The sequence below is a fragment of the Triturus cristatus genome, chromosome 9, assembly GCF_964204655.1.
Source record: "Triturus cristatus chromosome 9, aTriCri1.1, whole genome shotgun sequence".
NCBI classification, from domain to species: domain Eukaryota; kingdom Metazoa; phylum Chordata; class Amphibia; order Caudata; family Salamandridae; genus Triturus; species Triturus cristatus.
This window is the reverse complement of record NC_140592.1, coordinates 824,320,836-824,348,304: the sequence shown is the minus strand read 5'-3', so window position 1 is coordinate 824,348,304 and position 27,469 is coordinate 824,320,836. Positions and strand designations below refer to the sequence as shown.

The 27,469-nt window shown below is 44.1% G+C and overlaps 1 long non-coding RNA gene across 1 annotated transcript in view; it reads right to left on the bottom strand.

Annotated features, from left to right (window-relative positions):
- Positions 1-6,848: 6,848 nt before the first annotated feature.
- The window catches only part of LOC146798908 (uncharacterized), a 54,644-nt gene continuing 34,023 nt past the window's right edge, over positions 6,849-27,469 (bottom strand). Inside the window, exon 3 of the long non-coding RNA XR_014969213.1 lies at positions 6,849-8,107. This is a non-coding gene — a long non-coding RNA (uncharacterized LOC146798908). The remainder of the gene's footprint in view (positions 8,108-27,469) is intronic.

Here is a 27,469-nt window from a genome sequence, read left to right as displayed (position 1 = left end):
TGCAGAAACCCTTGCACCATTGTGCAAGGGTGCCTGCGCTGGCACAAGGCTGCAGATTGTGCACCAGTGCAGGCAGAAGATGGGAATCCAACATATTTTTATTGATATGGCACATTCCTGCCCTCTCCCTTTCACACAGCACAGCAAGTTGTCTTGCTGCATTGCACTGCGTGAAAAAATGCTAAATCTGGCACTCAATACTTATGTTGTCATTCTGCTGCGTTTCCCAATAAAATAATTCAAAAAACATCTTTGTATCTTAGAAAGACAAACGTGTATTTTTATTGTACAATGTAACAAAACAAATGTGCTATTGCAACCAAATTGTATCTAGAAAATATTCCCTACTGGAGATCTAAACATGTTGGCCCAGATTTAGAAAGCTCTCATGCAACGTTGCACAGCACCCAAAGTTGCTGTACCACATTCTGTGGGAGGGAGAGATAAGGACAGCGCCGTTTCTATGGCATTATCCTCCTCTCTTCCTAGCGCCAGTCCAGAATTATGGTGCCGAGCAACACACACATACATAGTCCTGCCAAGTTACATGCATCAGGGATTAGACTAACACATTTTAGTGCTGGTGTCCGCATCACTACAATAAAATGCATTAGTCACGCATTTACCAAACTCCTTGACACACTGGGGACGATGAAGCATTTTGCTGTGTAGGAATGTTTATTATTAAAAAGCAGACTTCGCAAGCACTTCTGCTCATGCTGTGCTCTGCCACTTGGCCTGCCCCAAGCAATTTACACCTTAGCCTGCCAGCCGGAGGCACACTAATTGCTATAGTGATCATTACTCTTACCGAAGTCCTGGATACATTGAGCTTATTTACAAGTCCGTTGCGCTGCTGGTGTGTAATTTTTCTTGACGCACCGGCAGCGCACTGTGCCTGCCCATATTTACAAGGCCACGTGAAGACACCCTTCATGTCTTCTCATGGCCTAGTAAATATGGCCCCCTTTCACGCCATATACTGTGCAAAAGCAGCTTTCCATGGGTGATGCTGTGGGAACACCCACAGCAATGTCCATGGAACCTGACCCATTCCGAGATGTAGAAGGTTTTGTAAACCTAAGCATGCCTCAAATTGCTACGCCTCCCCAGGGGAGGCATAGGGGAGGTGCACCGAGGAGAAAAACCTTCATTTCTCCTCGGTTTTCCTTTTTCTATAGAAAGAGGAAAACACCTTTAATGATTTTTTGGGGCAGGAAGGTTCCTATCGGTTCCTACATGTTTTTTATATTAGTAGTGCTGGCACTCATCTGATTGCTCTGCAGCATGTGCATTAAAACTACTAGCCTGCCCTTCCAGTTAGATTAGGTTATACTAACAAAAGATATATATTTTTTAAATATATATTTTAGACATAGAAAAATACAAATGACCTTACATTACAGGCGTTTTGAAGCAGTTTTAACATATTTTCAGAGCTTCTTGGTGCTCAATGGGTTTAATTTCTGATATTTATTTAATTCCATGCACTTAATTGCTTGGTATTGCTCACAAGAAAGTAACACTCAATGTGTCACACATTCGGGAGTTGAATGTCACTCATGACTGCACTAAAGCATGGATATGTCACACATAAGCAGTCTGAAAACTTGGCAGTTATACACACACCTTTGTGCCATAGTTCAAAGGTGTTTGTGTGAGTCTAGCATAGGTTTTGCACTGTAGGGTACCCTTCCAGTTAAAAAAAATACAATGCTTAGACCGACTTTGTATGTGTGGTGCACAGCACAGTATACTGGCAAAGCTAGAAAAAAAAAATGTATTTCTCCTTTTAACGTCTGCTTTAATGTTGCATTACATTTTGGTGCTAAACTCTGTCTACTATTATTAATAGATAGAAATTTGCATCAAAAACCATGGGTGGTAGCACAGGAACTCCCATGTACCAACCATGAAACGCCCCTTTGACGCAGAGTAACAAAAAGCAGTGCTGGGGTGCGTTACTATTTAAACCAATGCAAATACTAATGGTCGTTGGTTTCTTATTCCCCAAGAAGATTTTGCAGCAGCTCTCTGCTAAAAAGGTAATGCAAACCTGACACAAAATCTTTGTAATTTTAGCCCCTTGTAAATTCCAAATTAAATTAAAAAAGCATTTGCAATGCAATAGGTCTCGCATTTGTCAAAGTTAGAGCCATTGGCGCTGGAAATCACAATGTATTTTACATATGTTTATAGAGTAGATATATGTGTTGTGCAGGGGAAATAGCTGTGCTGGATTGAAATTGTTAGTTGTGGAATTGTGTGGTGTACACTAGTGTGGTGTTGATTTGTGTAGTGGAATTATGTGGCGAAGTGTGGTTTGGAATTATGTGGATAGTATTTATGTGGTATTTATTGCACTGAAAGTATGTAGAGTGGGATTGTGTGCCATGGAGTGTAATTGTGTGGTTTGGTATTTTGTGTTGTGCAGTGGAATGGAATGGAGTGGTGTGCAATTGAGTTTGTGGGATGATGTGGAACTTTGTGCTGTGGGTTGGATGCATGTGGTGTGTTGTGTAAAGAACGAATCAAACTGTACCTTGAGCACACATTTCTTTTAAAATAAGTGTTCATTAAAAACGTAATGCAGAACTGAGCTGGTAACAGCATTACATTACCTCTAAAATAAAATAAATATTTGTAGATGTGAATGTTCAAGGTATTCCAACAATTAAAATCAACATTGGCTTTCAAGCATTTTTTTAATTTGCAGATTAAACAATTTCATTTGTTTGATGTAACTGTCCCTCTCTTCATCCACAGCACAGGGGAACCCCACGGGCCTATAATTTCCAGAGTCCTAAGTGCTGTAGCAAGACCTGGCTCAAAGGCACCTTCCTGACGGGGGTTACATTAACAGCCAACTCTTTTCACTCTGCTATTATTTATGTATAAGTACAGAGTATCCAAGTGCCCTGAAGTAGCAAAAATGTTCAGAGTTGGTGATATTTAAAAACACGCAAATACACAAATAAGTCACGTTCAGTACAATCCTCTACTGTGCACCTGTATTTGTTAATTTCCTTCTTGTATAATAAAGAGCTCTGAAAACAATTGTTGAACGTGCCAGCTGAAATATCTCATAAGTAAGTAGTTAGCTAAGACTTGATGTTAGAAACTTTGTATTGTGGGACTTATCCAGTTTTGCTTGAGACCCATGAATCGCAAAATATTGAAATGAATGGGAGGAAATAAAATTTGAGAAAACCACAGGCACACAAGCGGGAACACCAATGAAACAGAAAAAAACAAAATACACAATGCATAATGCTCCACATAAAATGTATATGTGGCCCTATAAACATGCACATGACAAAGAATAAACAAACTATTTTTAATTTAAAGCAGGCTACGCACTGAAATGTAGGTGCAGTATCAGCAATAAATAGATTTTTGGAAATTTTAAAACAGACCACACACACTTTTCCCTCCTGATTATGAACACAGCAGCAACTACCATCTGAACCCCAAAACTATGGGGGAAGGCTTTGCCAGCATGCAACTGGAACAAGTTGCTGCATCAAAGTGCACAGAAAGAATTTCAACAGAAGGAGGCACAGACCTTGTTGGCTTTCTCCCTGGGGCTCTTGGATCACAGGTAGCCCCATGTTGTCTAGGACATTTTTGTTTGCTGTCTGGAGGTGCCACAGGAAATGAGAGGAGAGTTGGCTACGGTTTCAGAGGCTGCCCCTAGAAGCATTGAGGAAATGATGTAACAGCTGTAACTCTTTTTAGGTCTTGCCTAGCGGCGCAGCAAATGCGCTGCACGCTTTGCGAGGCATGCAGTATACACTATAGGAGAGGGAAGCCCCGCCCACTCCCCCCCCACTTTTTCATTGGCTTGTGGCTTTGTCCTATATAAATGCTGCCTTCTGATTGGTTTAGACGCTGATAGTCCCGCCTTATGACAGCCATGTCTCCTTCCCCGGCTATTGTCCCCTTTACTGCGAGTTTGCTGAGCACTACTTTGTTTCTGTGCCACCCCTCCCGCTGTCCGAGCCTTCCTCCCGCCCCCCCACTTCTGTTGTCTGTGCCTTATTATCGCCCGCCCGCCCACCCGCAGGTTAAAGCGAGCACCTGCTTCTTGTCGAGAATTGTGGTAAAATGGGCGGTGGGTGCAGAGGTGTATTGCAGGCTGGATGCTGTGTTTAGTAAGGAAGAAATTTTTCGGCAGCTCGCAATGCAACTTTATTTTCTCTGGAGCAATGGTATCATTTTCGCGTTCTGTGAGAGGCAATGTCTTCCCGTACCGCCCCCCCCGCCCCCCTTGCAGTCGGGTGCCTTCTCCCTTCCCCTCCTCAGTCGGGTGCCTTCTCGCTCCCCACCCCGCAGTCTGGAATTGGAGCAGTTGCATTGTGTAAAAAATGGTGGTAAAAATAGCCGGTGGGCGCGGTGGTGTATTGCAGGCTGGATGCTGCGTTTAGGAAGGCAGAAATATAAATCGGCAGCTCACATTGCGAATTTATCTGCTCTGGAGTAATGGTTTCATTTTCGGGTTACACGCGAGGCAATTTCTTAATTTGGGGTTTTTATTAGTAGGATTGGGCTTTTTGAACAGCTGTCTGTGGCATCAGCTAACATGGATTCCCATCACAAAAAACAGTGATGAATAACTTAAATTAAGTGTGTAAAATTCTTTCCTCTCTATCGTGAACTTGACCTGAAGGTATTGGAGTACATAACATGATTGCTTCCAGGGCGATTAGGTGATTTGCCCAATTTCTATGCTTTTGAGCCGATGCCGAGACTCGAACCTGGCTGCCCATTTAATTTAACAGTGGTGCTTTCAAAGGAATTGAGCCACCCGGCCTGTACCCTGTCACGTTATATACGTCACTGCACATTTCCATTTGTTTGGAACCTGTGTCCCCACAGCTAAGGCTGTTGACAGTCTGTTCTCCAGCCTGTCACGGGCACAAAGCACCAATAGCGGCAAAAGCATGGGGAAAAAACAAAGGAAAGAACAAGGACAGGTAACCGCTGTCCAAGTGTATCCCCTCCGCCCCTAGCTACCTTCATCCTGACTGGAGGAGCGCTGCTGGGACTGCCGCGCTTCTATCACTGTGCAGCTGCACCACTTTTTGTTTGAAGTGTTGGCTTGGCATGTTTTCGTTTTTTTTGTAGGAAGAGTCGGGTAGGCCGCTCTCCACCAATAGAAACACATATTCTAACTTTATTTCTAATGCATACTTCCCCACCGCGACCACCGATGTGTGATTCTCGGCAGGCAAGTAAGGTCATCTCTCTGACTCCATTTTACTGTTTCACTAAAGCTGGGAGCACTTAAGAAACAACACAAAACCCGGGTGTTACACAAGCTGTGAAAACTTGCGCACTTATGGTTAAAAACATAATGAATATATTAATCCGTGCTTGAATGCAACCAGACGTGTTATATGGGATGCGATCCTATCTTTAAAGGCTGTACCCTCGAAGCTGAGGAGCAGGTATTTAGACGGGTTACCCCGGTGTCACATTACCATATTTTATTTGTGAAGTAGTGTGAAATGTTTCTTGTCAACTGTTTGATTAAGGAGATTTTAATAACAATGAGAATGCAAGCAGCACACTACAGAGTCAATACATCTAGCATGTCACTAAGTTCCATTTAAAGTTATGTCATGTGTTATGTTATGTTACTGATTATTTGCATAGGTCTGCGCTCGCTTATTGTTTTGCCTCTAGGTATTTATAAAATTTAACAAACTAAGGAGTGCCATGAATGTCACAAATGCTCTTTATGATTTAAAAGCAGGCTTTGGGCCTCAGGGGTTAAAGCAGTGGATTTTGCTTCACTAACAATCCTTCTATGTGTTGATAAATGTGCACTCTCTCCGTGTGAATAATTATTTTCCTTCGTTGTCACGTCCATAAAGGTTGTTAGCTGTTTGCCCCAATGTCCAACCGATCAGATCTACTTCAGCTGTGATGAAACTGTATGCAAAGGACCCCTGTCCTTTCTTTCAGGGGGAGGAGGGTAGTTCCAATACCTTAGACGGCTTGGAAATGCTTCTATAAAGAGTCTATGTTCAATTAATCTGGCCATTCGAGAGGATTTGCTATGATCAGAAAGGTCTCTCACTCCTAGGAATTCTGGTTTGCGTTTTCAGTCCATCAAGGCTGAGGTAGTCATCTGTCTTTCAGGTCACTTGAAATGATCTTGCAGTGTTCCCTTCCTTTTTATTGGTGCATTTTGTAGACACTGTCCGTTAAAAATGTTGTATTCAGTCTATGGCTGCATGGATAAACACTTATAAGGTCCCAAAGGCGAGACCGATTGCATTGCAAATGCTTGTTGTTCAAGGTGTCACTGTTAAGGAGGGGAAGAGGAGGCCACCGTCGAGAGGCAAGTTGGAAAACAAAGCACTCCCAACCCTCTATTGTTGTAGTGAATAGTGCATCCTTAGGGAGTTCCCCATCAGGTTAGCAGTTTTTCGATTGTCCCCAAAGATTGCCGAAATGGAGGTGCTGCAGAATTGTTGAGGGATGTATTAATTATGCATAATATTTTTTTTTGCAATGCTATACAGTGTTGACATGAACCAAAGACATCGGCGTGCTTTGCTGCTGAGCTAACTCACTTATTAAAATGCACCAAAGTGTACAGAAATAATTTCTACAGGAGCTAGCCCAAGTTGCTTTAGCCAGTTTCTCCACAGTAATACTCTTTGGCCACTTTTGAATGCTATAAGTGGGGTACATTTTACTAATGTGGGCAGAAACGTGTCTGGACTCTGGCACGGCAGGAACAGAGTAGCTGAAGCAGAGACATCGACGGCAGCTTAGAAGGAGCTGTATGTTGCAAGTGCACTTCTGTCACCTTCAAATCTAGCTGCCACACGTAATCACAATGTGAATAATATTTAATGCTGGTAAAATATATTGAACTGAGCATGTCAACCCATCTCTTAACAACACTATTTAAGCGGCTATAACATACAACGGGAAATCACCCACAACGTTTAAATGCTGGGTTTTCAAAAAATAATGGAAGGAAATTAAATTTGAGAAAACCACCAAATGCATAATTTCCCACATTAAAGTGTATATGTGCCCCCATGAACATGCATGTGACAAAGAAAAATAAAAAACCGCAACCTACAATGTTTTGCCGACCTCGAAGGTGCATGCAGCATGTGTTGGCATTCATATTACAGGGTGACCTGCCTCTAGTGAGACCAGTAAACAGCAGAAAGGATGCTGGGAGTGGAGCGGCGGGGTTGGAGTGAAAAGAGGAATGGCCCGAAGACATGGAAATAGCGTTCAACGTGGAGCGAGACAGGGAAGTTCCGCATTCTGTAATTATCCACCCTATTGCAAGGAGGATGCAGGCTCTGGGACCAGGAGTACCGGGGAGGTGTAGCAATCGAATGTGTGGGACTGATGTTTGTCAGCACCCTGAGGGAACACCCACAATAATAACGCAACCCCTCCCCATCTAGGAGGCAATGAGCAGGTTGGGCAGCAGCACGGGGACGCCCCTCTTAACCCAGCATGCAGCCCATTAGAACACTCCAGGGGCGTAAGAGCTGGTGAAGAGGACTTCGTAAACAATACGTCATCGGTGAAGTGGAAAAATAGAAAGACTGCAACTATATTAGTAATTAGACATGCCAGGTAGCCCTATTGTTCAGCGCGCCAGCATTGACGGCCCACTCTCCATGCCGGATTATAAAGCAAGGCGTGTGCCGCTTTTATAAAAGTAAAAGCACGGCAGGAAGCGCTGGGAAACATTAAAAAATCAAATGATATGGGGTGAGCTTGGTGGGGGGGGAGGGGGTTGTACAAGGCAGCGTCCCCAGCAGAGCTCTGTCAGGCAGCACAGAGAACGGAAGCATAGATAGCCTGCGTCTTCCGGCGTGCGTATATTTGGAAGCTTCTGCTTTATTGAAGTAGTCCACAATGGAACAATTAAGCAGCTACAGCGTAAGGGAACTGTAGTTGGCCGGTGCTCCAAAGTCCAAACCGGAAGTGTTGAATGGCAGGGACAACCAATGAGGAACAACCAAAGAAGACCTACGCAGGAATCATCCAATGGCAATGGTAAGCAGCAAGCGGAATTTCCCGTGGGTATAGTGCTTACAACAGGTCTTGTCGGCTCGACCTAAAAGAGAAAGAAAAAAGAAAACGCATGCAGAAACTTTATGAGCCACTAGATGGCAAGCTTATACAGCAAATGACAACTGCACACAGTGTTCTCTCAAACTCACATCAAACGTCTCTCTTATAGTGTTTGCAAAAGTAACAATTATATATTTATTTCAGTTTCACTTCAGCTAGCCAGTATAATTCAGAACATGAGACAGCCAAAGAACAAATGCTTATAAACTGGTTAAACGAGCAAGAGCATTTTTCCTACTTGAACAAAAATGTAATTTGAATATTCATTTTAAACTGCGGCATCATGAAGCAATGTTGCTCTCTAAAAGACACTGGTTAGGAACAACATATCAGGATTTAATGAGAACGAAACAAATATACATAAATGATTGGTTTTGATTAGAGTGACATATCTTGCTAGGAGCTAAAAAGGAAATATTGGTTCTTGCTTCCTACATAATAAGCCTGTTACATATTATGACAGTCATTTATTGGAATTCCCGGTTACTTTGGACCTCAGTGTGTGTAGCTTACTGTGAGAAAGGACCCTAGCAGGAATGCAGGGGTTGTGAATAGGGGCTGTGTTGACTCCGCTTCTGCGGCGCCAGATCCCTTTCGGGTAGATGATGTGGCGTTAATGCTAAATGTTAATGCTTAATATTAATGCCGTCTTTGGTACTGGGGAACCAAGATCAGTTTTGAATCTCGGAATAGAATCGACATCCTGTGATTCAGGTCTTAATCCCCCCGTTCCTTAAAATATAAAATAAATATGAGATTGAGTGATGTACCTTGTTGTCGTGTAAAGCGGTCCAATACCTTCGGGTCGATATCGTGTTATATAAAACAACCCCCCCAAAAAAAAACCAAAAGAAAGATCTCTATCAGCTATACTTTTTTCTCACTCAGGGTCATATTCACAAGAAACTATCGCCGAGTCAACACACTTTATTGCAGCCAAAGTTGCGATAAATCCATTGCCCCATTCACAAGCTGATGTTAATAGCCCACAGCACCAGTTTACCCGTGATAAGAGCCTCAAAAAACATCGCCACGGAGGACCCGCGCAGCCGCAAAAAACATCGCCACGGAGGACCCGCGCAACTGTCGCTAATGAGATGCAGAGTGGGCGTTCCCGTGCCAAAAGCCACGACAACATCACACTACAACATTCACAACGACCATCCACATCGGCGATGAAAACACAAAACAGGCAATAAGGCGCATTAGCACCAGGAAATCTACACCTGCTCTGACCTGGTGTAAAGTCGGACCGTAGCCTGCACCACAAAAGGGAGACCAGCCCAGGGCCACACCTGAAGGGCAACAGAAGCCATGGAGCCACCCATCACGCGGCCCAGAAACCCAAGAGGGCCACAACACCCACCAACACCACCCCCAGGACCACCCCTCCCTGGCACCCCCCCAACCAAAGACATGCCACATTAGCCACACCCAAAACATGCACAAAATGATCCGCCTGATGTCGCACAATCACAACTGGTGACACACATGTGTAGACACAGAAAAGAGCAGCACACTTTCACTTTCGAAGCAACAAATGAAACTTTATTAAAATGAACACTGAAATGAAAGGAAATGAAGACACATGGCCGCTCCCCTCGGGACTATCCGTAGGTCCCAGCCTGCAAGACAAAAATCATGATGAGAAGGTGTGTCCTGCGCACATCAAAGGACAGAGAGAGACTGAATGGAAGAGAGAGGAAGAGAGGGGGAGAGAGAGAGAGAGAGAAGAAGAAAGGGGGAGAGAGAGAAGAGCGGGGTAGAGAGAGAAGAAGAGAGGGGAGAGAGAGAAGAAGAGAGGGAGAGAGAGACGAAGAGAGGGTGAGAGAGAGACAGTGCCGCCCCTGCGCACCCGGACCACACTGCTCACCTGCTGCCACTGATGTGTCTCCAACCACATGCCGTATGTATCGCAGTTCACCAGGTCACACATCTGAGTCAGAGCCGCCAGCTGAAACAGAGTCCAGATACATGACTGGCACAGTACACACACCTGCACAAGACCACAGCGCCTGCCCGCCCATGCACACCCAGGCAGAGGCACCCGAACCCCTCCCGCCACCCATCGGAGCATGCCTGCCCATGCACACCCAGGCAGAGGCACTCCAACCCCTCCCGCCACCCATCGGAGCATGCCCGCCCATGCACACCCAAGCAGAGGCACCCCAACCCCTCCCGCCGCCTATCGGAGCATGCTCGCCCATGCACACCCAGGCAGAGGCACCCCAACTCCTCCTGCCACCCATCGGAGCATGCCCGCCCATGCACACCCAGGCAGAGGCACCCCAACCCCTCTCGCCGGCCATCAGAGCATGCCCGCCTATGCAAACCCAGATCTCACTGCTCACCTTCTGCCACCTGAGCATAGACGGGAGGTCCCACCACGTGCCACTGCTAGCCAAAAGCCCGGGGCCCGCGGACATGGCACCCTCCACACCATGCAGCCACGCTCCACAGGTCAATAGGGCTCACGTTTGGTGCTGGGCCTTGATTACTTCATGGCAGAGGACATACCAGTGCATCTGGCACTATCGCAGGCTGCACACCCACTCAGCCCAATGGCTGCCATAAACTCTGGGATCCCGGAAGCGATGCCACGTGGCGGTAGGACCGCGCTGTCCGCTGGCTCTGGCCTACACTGCGGTCTAGCAGGGCACACAAAACCTGAGTTGTCTGGACTGCCGGGACGGGGCATCATCGCAGGCTGCACACCTGCTCAGCAGCTTAAGGTGCCACTGACTCAGTGCACCCAAATTCACCATCCCGTGGTGGGGTGCCTGTGCCGGCTGCAATGCTCCGAGTGCCACTAACCCTGTGCAACCCCAGTCAGTGCCACGTGGTGACAGGCTCGTGCCGGGAGCAAGGCCTCAGGTGCCACTAACCCTGTGCAACCCCAGTCAGCACCTCGTGGTGGCAGGCCCGTGTCGTGTGCCAGGCCTCAGATGCCACTAACCCTGTGCAACCCTAGTCAGCACCATGTGGTGGTAGTCCCTTGTCATGCGGCAGGCCTCAGATGCCCCCAACCCTGTGCGCAACAACTCAAGGGCCCTTTCTGAATGAGAAGCGTGGGGCAGCCGTAATCCAGTCACCACCGGAAGAGGGGAATGTGACGTTGTCGGCCCCTTATGTTGGCGGAGTCACATGCCAGACGGGTGTGGTGTCTGTGCAAACCTGCCCTCAGGGAGTGGCTGTGACATGCTGATGACTAGACCAGTGACCTGCACACCACCAGCGAGTACGCTTGTAACGGGTAGCAATAATGGCCCCCCCCCACTCGGTGCGTTATCGGAGTGGTCTGGCCTGCCGTACGCCGGACCAGCGCAGGGCTTGCCACAATGACTCGTGGTCTCGGGTGTGGTCCAGTCCATGTCCGGACAAGGAAGTGACTGATGCGTGTGTCCCTGTTGTAGTGTTCACGGGACCAGGTACACAAAATGCAATGTCGCACCCTCTGACTCGCAACCCTTAGGATGAACATCATTGACGCAAGGGAAGGCACTGTCCCCACATTCATCCACACATCCATTCCTGAATGATGTAAGACATGAATGTCTGACAGAATATCGACGGACAGAAAATCGACCTACAAAAATATCGACACAAAAATATCGATGACAAGAATATCGAGATCCTATCTACAACATGGTAAGTACAAAAATATCGAAAATAAAATATAGAATGTCAAAAATATCGTTATTAAAAATATAAAGTATTTTTTTGTTAAAAACAAATATGTAAAATAAACCAAATAATATTTATAAATAAAATAAACATAATTAAATATATGTTACAATGTTTAAAATTAATAATTAATATATATAATGTAATAAAACATTAATTAAACATATACATATAATATATAATATATATACTTACTTAATGATACATTTTAATAATTATTTTAATAACTTATAACTTGTTAAAATTATTATAAATTACAAATACATCATACACATAAAACAATAACATGAATAAAAATTAAATAATTATATATAACACATTTAAAAAATTACATTTAATTTGAATATTGTTAAAATTATTTATATATTACATTAGCTAAAATATTAAAAAAAATATTAAATAGCACCGACAATAAAACTACTACTCCAGCTCCAAAAAAAAAACAGTAAAGAAAATGTTGGATAGCGTAGAGCTAAAAATTACTATTTCCACTCCAGGGAGTGTAACAATAGGGAAAGTGTTGGATAGCGTAGGGGTAAAAATTACTATTCCCACTCCAGAGAGTGCAACAGTAGGGAAAGTGTTGGATAGCGAAGGGGTAAAAATTACTATTCCAACTCCAGAGAGAGTGCAACAGTAGGAAAAGTGTTGGATAGCGTAGGGGTAAAAATTACTATTCCAACTCCACAGAGTGCAACAGTAGGGAAAGTGTTGGATAGCGTAGGGGTAAAAATTACATTCCCACTCCAGAGAGTGCAACAGTAGGGAAAGTGTTGGATGGCGTAGGGGTAAAAATTACTATTCCCACTCCCGAGAGTGCAACAGTAGGGAAAGTGTTGGATAGCGTAGGGGTAAAAATTACTATTCCAACTCCACAGAGTGCAACAGTAGGGAAAGTGTTGGATAGCGTAGGGGTAAAAATTACTATTCCCACTCCAGAGAGTGCAACAGTAGGGAAAGTGTTGGATAGTGTAGGGGTAAAAATTACTATTCCAACTCCAGAGAGTGCAACAGTAGGGAAAATGTTGGATAGCGAAGGGGAAAAAATTACTATTCCCACTCCAGAGAGTGCAACAGTAGGGAAAGTGTTGGATAGCGTAGGGGTACAAATTACTATTCCAACTCCAGATAGTGCAACAGTAGGGAAAGTGTTGGATAGCGTAAGGGTAAAAATTACTATTCCAACTCCAGAGAGTGCAACAGTAGGGAAAGTGTTGGATAGCGTAGGGGTAAAAATTACTATTCCAACTCCAGAGAATGCAACAGTAGGGAAAGTGTTGGATAGCGTAGAAGTTAAAAATACCATAGTTATAAATAAAATAATTATTTAAAATAATTAGTGATTTAATAACTCACAATTATTTACAAATACCAATAAATAATTATTACAAACATAACTACCAAAGAATAATTAATTAACAATACATTAATAATAAATACCGATAAATAATAATTAATAAATATTAATTACCAAATAATAAATATTAAACAATACAATATTTTTCATAACCAAAAACATATGAATTATTAAAAAGTAAATACCAATTAAAATATATTTAACCATTTAAAAAAATATATACCGCAAAATAATAATTATGAAACATTAATTACCAATTAAAAAATATTGAACTATTAAATATTTTTCATACGCCAAAATAATAAATATTACACATTAATTACCAATTAATAATTACTTATTAATATATTAATTAGAAATATCAATGCATAATATTTCATTCACAATTAATGATTAATCAACAATTAATTATTTTTCATAACCAAAATATTATAATTTAAAATATTTACCAATTAATAATTATTGTCCAATTAATTAATTATCAATACCCAACAACTAATTTAATAATTACTTAATTAGATTTCAATTACTTCCAACACTATTCCCCTATAAACGCACGACACACTCCACTAATAAAATAATACACTTAACATAATTATCAATTAATCAACTAATTAAAATTAATTACCAATTAATACTTAATTAACAATAATATAATTATCAATACCAATAAATGAAAATAAATTATTAATTAATTACAATTAAATTACTTCCCACCCTATTCCCCTATAAACCCACAACCCGCTACAGAACTTAAACGCAAAAATTTATTAAAATCAATTTATAATTCCTAAAAATGTATAATTAATTCCATATAATTAAATTACTTCCCACCCTATTCCCCTATAAACCCACAACCCGCTACGGTACTAAAACACAAAATTGACTTAAAAAACCATTGTTAACATATAAAAATTGTATACATATATGTTAAAACCAGTAGAACACTTAACTAAAAACATATAACACATACATATTAAATACATAATAAAATACATAACAATAATATAAATATCGATATTAGTAACATCAATCTTAGTAAAATCGATATATTTGATGTCGATATTACTAACTTCGATATTACTAACATCGATATTAAAATACTTACCTTAGGATCGATATTCTGTCCATAGATATTTTTGACATCGATATTCTGTCCCTTCGATATTTAAAACTCGATATTTGTGTAGGTAGATATTTTAGTTTCGATATTTTGGCTGCTCACCGTAAGACATGACACAGCAGTGCGTCACTGGATGTTTATTTGCACATCCAGTGCAGTTATGCAGATGGAGCGGTACAGAGCAATGCCGAGCACACTACACAATATGGGCCTGTGGAGGGCCAGCCAGAGTCCATCCGGGGATGACATGTACTGCGGAAGAGGAAGGGTACAGTCCGCAGTCTGTCTGCCGTGTCATTGGTCGTCGAACAGGATGTGGCAGTCCATGTCGTTGTCCAAGGTGAGTGCATCGGAGTGTATCGGGGGTCAGTGGAAGGTCATGAGGCCATGTGCGGCACCAAGCTGAAACAGGCCAGGTGGCAGAAATGAATGCTAGTGCCTCCTGATCACAAACCCATCCACGTCCTCGTATGTGTGCCCTGCCTCCCCTGTGGGTGTTGCAGTCCCGGCTGCGGCACTGTGTGCCACTGACACATCAGGAGCCTGTGTGGATACGTCTGCCGCACTGTGAGGCACTGACACACCAGGGGGCGGGGATTTGAATGGTGTGAGGGCAGCAGCATTCATCAGCTCCACGCCTTGTGGCGGTAATGCCATTATGGAGGTCTGCAGGGCATGATAGATCCCAGCTACATTCCGATGATGTGCAGCGGTGGCTACCATCCTTTCCGCCTCCATACGCACCATGTCCTCCATGAGTGTTGTCCCCTCGTCATCAGTGAAGAGTGGCTGGGACTGCTCTACAGGAAGTGTTGACAATGACCCTGCGATGTGAAGGGGAGATGGTGTATTACAATGTATCCACATGTATGTAGCCACATGGTACAGGTTGACATTCTGACAGCATGGCATTGTACATTGTGACAGTCTGTGGGTCTGTGTGAGGAACCAGGGTCATTGTGGGTGTGTACAGTGCCCTGCTTGATTGTGCATGTGTGCAATCATGGCCATCTCTACCCGTCCCCCCAGTACCTGTTGGCCACTCACCCTGTTGCGGTTGTGATGTGTCCTGTCGAGCAGTGTCCGGTCCCCTGACTCTGGCCACAGTATCCACACTGATGACTGTCAACACCAGCTCCTCCATGTCATCCAGCTCCAGCTGTGGCGCTGGGCCCCCACCTCCGGTCTGCATTGCTGCCTTCTGGTTGACGGAGAGTTTCTCCTTGGTCTTCCGCTTGATGTCAATCCATCGCCTCTTGACCTTGTCCATTGTCCGCTTGTGCTCTCCGACGGCATTCACCTTGTTGACGATTTCCCACCATATTCCAGTTTTGGTGCCCAATGACACTTTGGAGGTGACGAAGAGATGTTGAAGGTGTTCCATCACCTCCGTGACTATGATCCTGTTCGCCTGCGAACTGAACTTCGTCTTCCTCGTCTTCTTGTCCTTGCCCTTCCCTGTCCCCGATGTCCCTGGCTGGTCATCCGGGGTGCTTGTGGGGTTGCGCTCGTCCTCTGCGCCTGCTCCGGCTGCCTCCATGGTGCTTGGGTGTAGGTCAGTTTGGGTGTAGGTGTTTTTTCTACTTTTATGGTGATTCTTTCGGCATGCCAGGTGTGTGTTGCAGGCCTGGCGCTGCTTATCGCTGATTTCCTCATCGCGCTTTGGCCCATCGTGTGTTTTTTGGTGTTGTGGTTTTATCCCCATCGTGGTGGTTGTATCGCGGACATTGTCCGCGGTGTCGGCGGACTATCGCACGGTACCACCTTGTTGTGAATTCCATGTTGACACGGGGTTATTTTCCCGCAATGGGCTGCGATATTGGAAGTTGTGTTACGCTACTCTTGCGGTAGTTATCAAACTTTCTTGTGAATATACCCCTCAGACTTTAGAACCAGCACTTCACTTACTGTTTTTGAGTTGCTGGGATGTGAAAGAATCAACAGTTCAAAAAGGCATACAGTTAAATGAATAAACAATGAATTGTGCAAACCAAGTTTATCAAACTAGAAGAAAAAATTATTAATAATCTCTAACGTTGGTGAAAAATAAAATGAGCAAAATTGATAAAAATATGTGTGACTATTTTCAATATAAGTCAATAGGACCAGCCATGAAAGGCGATGTGAGGAATTGGGTTGTTGGTTGACTGGGGTGTGAGCCCTGATTTAGAAACAGTTACAATTCATTACATTTACTAAATTAACCTGTGCTTGACCCATGGTAACTTGGCACAAAAAGCATACAGGCTTAACTTAGAGGCAATGTGTAAACTATTTATACAGCATGCAAACAGTAATAGAGTAAAAATACAGCACGAGAAAAATCCCAAACCAATTTAGAACAATAGAGCAAATTTTAATACTTTATTTTACACCAAAACAACAAAAATCCAATCTGTTGATTCGAAGTTGTGAATCTTTAAAGATTTGAGTGAAAATATCGCCAAAAAGCCCAAAGCTCCAACTTGGGATATCTGGTCGTGCTGGGCCTGGTCAAAGTCACACTTTGAGGCCAAGCACGATGGGGCACAGATCAGCTACAGTCACCAGGTTAGGCCTGCTGAAGTTTACCTCAAGAGTCCACGCCACAAGTGCTGTTTGCGGTATAGGGGGCCGCAAGGAGCAGGGTGTTAAGGGAGGCTGCTGGTGTAGCGTGCAGAGTAGGTCAGGAGTCGCAGACGGGGCTGCTGAGGCTTCATGTTGATAGTACCCACATGCAGTCTATGTTGTAGGGCGAAGTATCAGGCTGATGGAGCTTTGCGTTGAATCATGGTGAGAGGTGCAAGGTTTTCTTTGAAACAGCCAATTCACAGCCAGGAAGAGCCAAAAAGCTTGAATACAGTTCTATGAGCCACACCAAGGGTCCACTTGGGGGCGGCCACTTCAGCTAGGTCCAGGTGGTGATGCAGGATATTGGGGAGCTTTTTATGTCACTGAGGATCAGATCAGGAAGCCAGCAGACTTGCTTTGGAGACACTCTGGTAGCCCTGGGTTCAAGACGAAGTTACAGGTCCAGTTCTTCTTCCTCAGACAGAAGGGTAGAAAGTCAGCAATTCATCTAGGCAGCAGCAGGTCAGCAGAGCAGCAGTGCTTTCAGAAGCACAGCAGACCTTCTTCCTGGCAGAAGATACACAGGTTCAGAAGTGTACTGAAAAGTTGGTATCTGAGGTCCCATTTTTATTATACTTTGGTGCCCTGGATCTGGAAGGTGGGAGAAGATTCTAGGTCGTGTCTATGAAGTGCATGGAATTCACCGCCCTCCCTGGCTCCAAGCTGGCAGCAGTGACAATGTGGGATATTTAGGCCCTTTGTGTGGATGCAGAGCATGCCCTATTCAGTTGCAATTGGGGCTGAGGTCAGTTCCGCCCCCTAATCCTGCCAGCAGATGACCCATTCAGGCACACCTGATTCTGCTTTTGTGTGACTATCTGGGAGGAATCCACAAAGTCTACATGTCAGCTACACCCAGTCATGTGACTCAAGAGAGTCTGCAGGCACAAAGGACTGCGAACAGGAAAATGCCAACTTTCTAAAAGTGGCATTTTCAAAGACGGTTTACAATTATAAGTTCATATGTACCAAACAGACATATCTATCAGCTCGCAATTTGAAATTACTGTGTATTAAATGTGATACAAATCTTTAATGGTATCCTATGTGAGGGCAAAGCCTCACAGTAGTGAAAAACACATTTAGGAATTTTTCACTATCAGGACATGTAAACCTGCATGCCCAGCCTTTTAATTACACAGCACCCTGCCCAATTGGCTACCTAGGGCCTACCTTAGGGGTGACATATGTAATAAAAGGGAAGTTTAAGGCTTGGTGAAGAGGTTTAAATGCCAAGTTGTCATGGCAGGTTAAAACTACATTCAGGCTGCAATGGCAGGCCTAGGACATGTTTTAAGGTGCAGCTTAAGTGGGTAGCACAATAAGTGCTGCAGGTCCACGAGTAGTATTTAATTTACAAGTACTAGTATATGGTATGCCTCTCTACAAGGGACTTACGCGTAAATTAAATATGCCAATTGGGAATTAATCAATTGGACCATGTTTAGAGGAGAGAACAAGCACATTAGCACTGGTTATCAATTGTAAAGTCCACAGAGTCCTAAGGCCAACAATAGCAAATTCAGCAAGTAAATAGGAGGAGAAAGCCAAAATATCTGGGGGTGACCCTGCAGAAAGGGTCTGGTCCAAATGTCAAAAGTCGATGGGAACTGGGGAAAGGTTAGAGTGACTATCAAGAGACAGGTCTGCAGGCTGAAGAATCTACCGCATTCTGTTTCAGAATCCTTTGTTGTACTGGCTTCTATAACCACAGACGCATAGGTATCATGCTATTTGGAGATCCCAGCAGCAGGCATGCTAACACCCAGGGGCAAACACAGTACTCCATTTTTCCAGAAGGCAAACATGGAAACTGGCTTGTGCCACTGTGATGTGCAAGTTTTGAGTCTATGGATTATCGTGGTTCTTGGGAGAAAGGTCCTTTTCAACTTGTACAATAGTTACAACTTAACGTGTTTATTTGTGGACTGCCCTAATATTGTTGGTACAAATCTGTGGGGCACCAATCATACCTCTTCACTTCATTGGCCTACATTTTGTTTTCTTTCGGGGTTTTATATAGCGCAAACTTGACCCAAAGATATCAGAGTGCTTTACATGAGCACCAGTTACGTTACACAAAGACTAATTCGTTTTTGTTAGGCACATTCTCTTTGTGTAAGCAAATGCGCACATGCCTGCTTCTCCATAAGACAGTTTCATAGTAGGGGTCTTTTGTATTGGGTTGCATCTCTTCGTACCACAGTCCTGACACACATTCCATTCTGGCTTTTACTAAGCCATGCAAAGTCAATTTACATGGTTTAGTAAATACAAAGTAAAACAATGCAGCACAGAGTGCTGCCTTGCATTTCCTCAGCGCTGCCTTGCGTTACCTTGTTTTGGGTATGTTTCATGGGTGAAGCATGGACATTCCTGTGCATCCACCCATGTATTTTGATGCAAACCCAGATTTACTAACACTTTAAATCGTGGGTTTTCACCAAAATGGTGCGTCCAACCGACAAACATGTAACGAGGAGAAATGTCTTTCTTTCTCCTCGTTACTTCCTCTTAGCACTGTGCAGAACATACAGAAAGACAAATATGCCTCTAAGGACTGTTTTTGTGCAGGAAGGTATATCTTCCTGCTCAAAACAATCCTGCCTGTAACACAGACATCCTTGCATCATGATACAATGGTGGCTGTTTTGACGCCAGGTAGCACACAATGCGCTAACGCTATGAGAGATCAGAAATGCGCTATTTCTTAGTAGATATGACATTTTTGTTCTCTCTCCCTTTCAAGCAAGGAAGCACAGAAAGTTGTCTTGCTGCGTTCAGTTACATAAAAGGCTAGTAAATCTACACAAAAATTTATTTATCTTTATTCTTCAAGGGGACCGTTTTAGGAGTGTTCCTGGCCCATGCCCATCATTGAACCTGATTTACTCTCCATCCATTAACAGAGGCATATCTTTGACGGATGTATGACGTAACAACGCGTGTGTTTACAACGTGTGCAGTTACATCGCGGTTTTTACAACGAACGCGATGTAATCACGCGATGCCATTACAACGCAAGTCTTTACATCGACTTGCGCTAGATGGCGTGCTAACATTAGAAAAGCGTAATTTACTATTCCAAATCCAGTCCACTTAACAGTAGGGAAGGTGTTGGGATAGTAAACTACACTATTTGTAATGTTAGCACGCCATCTAGCGCAAGTCGATGTAAAGACTTGCGTTGTAATGGCATCGCGTGGTTACTTCGCGTTCGTTGTAAAATACGCGATGTAACTGCACGCGTTGTCAAAGTTTCGTTGTAAAGGTTGTTTCCCATCTTGGACTATTGCCTCGGTGGGAATGTACCTTGTTTAGGTTTGTGAATGAGCAAACATTTTTCAGGATTTTTCCACACTACTGCACCTACAATGGAAGCAGGTTTATTCCACAAAATATTACGACCTACTTGTGTCATATTACGAGGGAGTAAATGAATTTACAAATAGAAAGTGGCATTTTGTGAATATAAAATGAGAATTTGTACTCATAAAGCAAGTCATTTGCATTTGTATATTGAAATTAAAAACTGCTCTAAAGATGTGACTGTACTTTACAATCTGCACTGAATTATCCTTTCACCTGCCTGCTTCTACTGACTAAACTGCAAGCTTTGGAACCGAGGGACCAGGTTTTGAATCCAAGCTTTGCATTTGACTTAGAATTGTGTGGCTCTAGGGCACATCACTCAATCTCACTGTAATTTAAAATGTAACTATGTCAAAAACAATTAACATTGATGTAAGTGAATGATAGGTTCGAGCTCTATGAATGCTAAAACATACCTCTATACAAACAGCCAACAAAGTATGTTTATTGCAAACTGTGATCATGAATTTAGCGATTATGCTACGGAGTCTACAGAATATTCACATTAGTGGATTTAAAATGTATTTCAGGGTGCTTATAAAGTAGGCTGCACTTTGTAGAGCTCTGCCAACTTGGGCCCAAAACTTTAATACATTTGCCTTAAAAACAAGCCACCTAGAAAGTGGGCAAAGCTGATACAATTATGGATAAATAATCACAAATTGAGTATGGTCGGCTGAATGAACAAGGCTGCAGAAAATGGGTAGGACAGATCTCTGATACCTGAAAGGGAACAAGTAAAATTCATGAGTGACATTCTGCTGAGCAAAAAGAGCTCGGCTCGAGAACTACATGTTCCAGCCTGAATCTTTCCCCCAGGAGGCAGGCTTTGTTGAGGATCATAAAATCCCTGAGGGCCTCCCACAGCGTGGGGCATTTTATTGCACAAAAGGAGCCTGGCTGGAGGACTATCAGGTCCAGCCTGCATCTGCCCACAAGGAGGCAGGGCTTTGTTGAGGAAGAGCACCACGTGGCCCATAAAATCCCTGAGGGCCTCCTACAGGGCGGGACATTTTATTGCACAAAAGGAGCCCGGCCGGGGGACTACCAGGTCCAGTCTGCATGTTGGAAAATGGCCCTCTCTAAAGAGTCACCCCAAATATTTTACCTTCCTCCTCTTTTTTCTGAACTCTTTTTGTGGGCCTTAGGACTCTGAGCACTTTACCACTGTTAATCAGTGCTAACGTGCATGTGCTTCTTCCCTAAACATGTGTGTAATTGGTGTATTCCTGATTGGTATATTTGATGTACTGGTAAGTTCCTTGTAAAGTGGTATGCCACATACCCAAGTCCTGCACCTCAAATGCTACTAGTGGGCTGCAGCACTGATTGTGCCACCCACAGAAGTTGCCTATCAAATCTGCCTCAGGCCTGCAACTGCAGTGCCTGTGTGTGCCGTTTACTGCCAGTTTGACTTGGCATTTAAAACTACTTGCCAGGCATTAATCTCTCTTTTTATTCCATATGTCACCCCTAAGGTAGGCCCTGAGTAACCCTAAGTGGAGGGTGCCATGTAAATAAAAAGTAGAACATGTACTTTTATATTTGGCATGCCTTGGTTGTAAAAAAATAGCTGATTTTGTTTTTCATTACTGTGAGGCCTAACCCTCCCATAGGCCTGCATTGAGAATTCCTTAATACCCTTTTAAGTTGTAATTCCTGATCAGAGAGGAGTAGCTTGTTCATGTTTAATATCTTTGAATGGTAATGATAAATCTTCCTTCCTGGTGAAGTTGGATTTAACAATACTATTTTAGAAATGCTACTTTTAGGAAGTGGATATTTCTCTGCTCTTAACTCTTTTGTACTTTACAGCCTGTCTCCAATACAAGTCCGGCGTGGGTGGCAGCTACACTTTATGCATTCCCTCTAGACAGCCACAAACACTGGAAAGTGGGGCTCTTCTAAATTCAGAGCACTCTTCCTGGGCAGCGAGGAATGGGAGAGGCTGACACTTACACTTCAATAGGTAGTGTCCTATCCTCACACAAACCACTGTTTTAACCCCCACAGATAGCCTGGCAGACAGGTCTGGGTTGAAAGGCATCCTTATGCATTTGAGAGAGCGGCTTTGAAGTCACACTCTACATCAAAGACACTTTTGGGTATAAGTCCTGGGTTTCTGACCCCCTGAAATCAGACACTTCTGGAACTTGAACTGAACCTCTATCAGAAGTACTGATGTGCTGCTTAAAGGAGTCAACTGGACTGCTTTTATGCTCCCTGGCTCTGCTGAAGGAGAGCTGGACTCTGCCGTTCCTCCAAGTGATCTCTAAGGGCTTGCTGGCTTGCTGGCGTGCCTCCTGTTTTCTGAAGTCTCAGAGAGACAAAAGACTTATTGTAATTTTGCTGGTGCTGCTGGACTCTGCCTTCTATGAGTCCTACCCTTGCCTGAGATGCGCTCTCCAAGTCCTGGGCCTCAGAAGTGGCATCTGTAGCTATTTCCACAAAAACGACGCATCCTCACCAGTGCACCAGACGGACCCGACGCATCGCCCTTAGACACCGATGCAAAGGCTGTTCGACAACATGGGTTCTACACCTGTGCTGGCCGATAACGGTGCTCTGAGCATTGCTATGCCAACGCATTGCCTTCATCTCAGCGAAGCAAGATGACAACACAGAGTCCCACCTGCTTTAAAAAGATCGACGCATTGAGCCCATAGCATCGACGCTTTGCACCATCCAAGGCACTTTCTCAGCGAGCCCTTAATGGACATGTAGCCGACCTGCCCTTCATAGCGTTCAGCCTGAACTTTGGGTTTACTCCGGTCTCGCGTGGCCTCAAGTAACATTTTAGTGCTATTGACTTCTAAACACTGTTTTTGCATTTAATCTTTTAAAATTCATACCTCGACTTCTGCTGATTGGATGTTTGTCGTTTTAGTCATGTTTTACTAAGACAAATATTCTCTATCTTTCTAAACCAGTGTGGAGTCTTTTTGTGGTGCATTCATTGTGTTAGAGTGTGTGTGAGTGTGTGTGTGTGTGTGTGCATGTGTGTGTGTGTGTGCATGTGTTTGTGTGTGTGTGTTGCACAAATACTTCTCACATTATCTCTTTAGATAAGCTTGGCTGCTCTGTGCCAACCTACCAGAGGGTGAACACAGGTTATCTTTTGGTGTGTATCTAGCTCACCCTGACTAGAGTGGTGGTTTCTGCCTGGCCTGGGTGCATACCTCAGTCAACTGGGAATCCCATTTATAACACTGCATCTGCCCCACAGAAGGCAGGGTTTGGTTGAAGATCACTACATGGCCCATAAAATCCCTACGTGCTGCCTGAGGTACAGGATATTTTATTGCACAAAAGCAGACGGGCAGGAGGACTACAAGGTCCAGCCTGCTTCTTCCCCACAGGAGCTGGGGCATTGTTGAGGATCACTGTGCGGCCTATAACGTCTCTGATGGCCTCCCTCAGTGTGGGAAGCATGTGGGACAAGGCTGGTCATATGCCCAGGCAAAGAGCGGGCCTGTCTTCAGCCTTCATTGACCAGCAGACGCTGGGCTGGGCCACCCCCTTAGGTTGTAAGATCAGACATGGAAGGTATGTGGCTTTTAAGTACGAAAGGGAGACTTGCCTAAAAAAACAGCCATACTGTCTACTAAGAGTAAAGCACAGAGAGAAATCAATGATATAATGAAGAAGGTGAGACCATTTTGAACCCAACTACCACGTCTTGTGATGCAAAACCAATAGCAGAAATATTATTTAAGAAGCCACGTAAGACATCTAGCTTACAGAGAAGCTCGCCCCCTTCTGTTACAGATGGTGCAGGGGTGCCTGCGTTATTGCTAGGCAGCCTAATTTAGGACCAGGAAAGGAGGAAACGCAGGGCTGCACCATATTCTAGTAAATATGGTGCAGCCTTGCGTTTCTGAAGTGGTGGAGTGTGTCGCTAGCCTTCTTGGCTTAACAACACGCTTCACCACTTACTTGTAAAATGCTCCCATGTTTGAATCTGCTCCTGCTCTGGCTTCTTATGACCTTCCTGTGGAATGTGACAATTGGTTTGCTATCTTGGCCGTGCCACAACTTGATACTCAGTATAAGCTTAGACATTTGTCCTTCTACAACTAGTAAAATCCCCCACACCGCATTGAGCTGTGATATACTTCAGGTTGAGAATGACCTTAAGACTGTAATAGCAGAACTCAAGGCTCTTTTAAAGATGCTAACCACGCAATTTACATCGATCATTCCTCCCTCTCAACACACATAAATGTTAGGCCACCAACGCAATATATCTCCGCAATGTGGAAATGTTGTTGGATTAGACCTCTTAAATAAGCTCCGCCACACCCTTTTGACAGACGGGGATCATTTGGAGCATTTTAGGCCCATCCAACCAGTTCCACATTTTTGCAGAGAAAAGTCCTTGCATCTGAAAAAGATGGACCACACAAAGAAACGACTCTGTAACATCTAGCAAGTGATCCAACCTAATAAAGAAGGAAAATTAGTCTATTTGCCCTCATTTGCCAGTATCAGTCACCTTAGAAATGGGATTCCTGGTTGACTGAGGTATATGCCCAGGCAAGAACCATCACTCTAGTCAGGGTAAGCTAAGTACATGCTAAGAGATTGACTGTGCTCACCCTCTGGAGCTTGGCACATAGCAATCAGGCTTATCTAAAGAGGCAATGTGTAAAGTATTTGTGAAACACACACACACACACATAACAACACAATGAATGCACCACAAAATTTAAGAAAAATAGATTATTATATTCTGAACAAAACACGCCAAAAACAACAAAAATCCAATAAGTAGAAGTCAAATTATGAAGTTTTAAAGAATAAGAAGACTTCTAGTGCTTAGAAGCAATGAGTGCCAATGGGGTTATCTGGCCGCGCCGGGGCAAAGTCACAAGTTCCAGCTGATCGCAATTGAGCACGGGCCAGCTACAGTTTCCCACTTGGGCCCACTGAACACAGTACCGTGGATCCTGGGGCGCAGTCTGAGCGACGAGGCTTTGCGTCATCCAGCGTAGGTTCCAAGAAGCTGTGCAGTATGGCTTTGTGAGGCTTCACATCATCCCGCATCGGTTACAAGAGGCTGTGCAGTGAGGCTCTGTGAAGATTCGCATCGTCTGGCATTGGTTCCAAGTTGCTGCCAGCAGTGCTGTGAGGCTTTTCTGGGCTTCAAATCAGTTCCATTGATGAAGGTATTGCATCCACTTCTAGTGAACCAGGCACAGGAGCAGAGTTAGAGATGTTGATATCCCTGAGTCTCAATCAGCAGGAAGCAAGCCAGCAAGCCCTTGGAGCACACTTGGAGAAAAGAAGGCAGATTCCAGCTTTCCTTCAACAAGGTCAGAGTTCAGCAGGGCAACAAATAGAAATTAAGGCCTTCCAGATGAGCAGTCTAGTCGAGTTCCTTAAGCACCCCAGTACTTCATCTGGCAGAGCTTCAGTTACCGGTCCAGTAGTGTCTGGTTTGATGGGGTCAGAGACCCAGTACTTATAACCAATTTTGCCTGTGATTTGGTGAGAACTTCAAAGCAGCTCTCTGAAGTGTACAATTATACCTTTCAACCGAGTCCTGTCTGCCAGGTTATCTGTGGGGGGCAATCAGTCCTTTGTATGGGTACAGGACACTGTCTGCTCAAGAGAAGTGTTAGCCCCTCCCGTCTATCCTGCCCATGAAAGGCCATCAGAGTGCAGATCTATGTGGAAGGGTAATCAGACACACCTATCATTCCTGTGCTGTGGCTGTCTAGAGGGAATGCTCAAAGCATATTGGAGACAGGCTGCAAGCCGCACAGAGTTACAAGCACAGAGAAATGTTCACTTTCTAAAAGTGTCATTTTTAAAATAGGAATGCCACATCCAACTTTACCAGTAAGGAGGATTTGTCATTACCATTCCAAATATATGAATCATGAAAAAGCTACGCTTCTCTGATCAGTAATTATAGCTTAGAAATGAATAAGGAATTCCCAGTGCTAACCTATGAGAGGAGTAAGCCACACAGTAGTGAAAAATGAAATAGGCTGTTTGTCACTTTGAGGACATGCAAAACATGTCCTACCTTTCATTTACACAGCACCCTGCCCTTATGGCTAACTAGAGCCTACCTTTATGGTGACTTATGTGCAATAAAAGGGGAGTTTCAAGCTTGACAAGGAGATTCAAATGCTAAGTCGAGGTGGCAATAAACTGCACACAGAGTCCCTGCAGCGGCGGGCCTCAGACAGGTTTGAAAGGCTACTTCCGTGGGTGGCACAATCAGTGCTGCAGGCCCACTAGTAGCATTTAAAATGGGGGTCTTGTATAACTCACCAACTGCTAGAATAAAATGTGTCCCTTTAGTTACTGATACAATACACATTACCAGAGGTACACGACAAGAATGCCATTTATCTCCGATCTTATACGTGCTGGTGGTGGAACCGTTAGCTTGCGCCTTACAGGAATACCATAACTATAGAGCTATACGTTTCCCGGACTACCAGCTGATAGTTTCCACGTATGCCAATGACACGCTGCTCTACGTTAGAGACCCTGAGAATAACCTGTCTCTCTACACTAAGGGAAGTAGTGAAATTCGGTGTGATCTTGGGCCGAAGAGTAAACTGGACAAAATCAATAATTTTTCCCCTTACTCCTGCTACCTGGCCCTTCATGCCTGATTACCCGCTGCAGTGGACAACGGAGCCTGTACGATATCTAGGAATAAAAATACATACTGATTCGGAAGTGGTGTTCCGTGAGAACTATGGGGTGGCTATCAGTAAGCTGGGGATGAGATAGAGAAATGGATTCGGCTTCCGCTGTCACCAGTTGGTCGAATTTCGATCATGAAAATGGTAACTCTCCCACGTTTCTTGTTCCTATTCTCCAATATTCCTATGGTCCTCCCGTGGTCTTTTTTTCGCACACTCACTTTGCTTCTGATTAAACTGACTTGGGCGGGGAAACAGGCTAGGGCCAGATGGGATGAACTTACCCTCCACTACCGTTTAGGGGGATTGGGGGCCCCGGACCGTGACTTATATATTATAGAGCGGTACAAAGTGCGCACGCTTACCAATGGGTGCACGGCCTACCAGGAACGCCTCATATCCAGATAGAAAAGGTGGGAGCCTCTCCACTCTCATTACCCACCATGTTGTTTACACCTCCTGACCGCAGGACAGGGATCCTGGATTCCACAAACGCGACGAGACATGCATGGCACCACCTGCTGAAGCTGC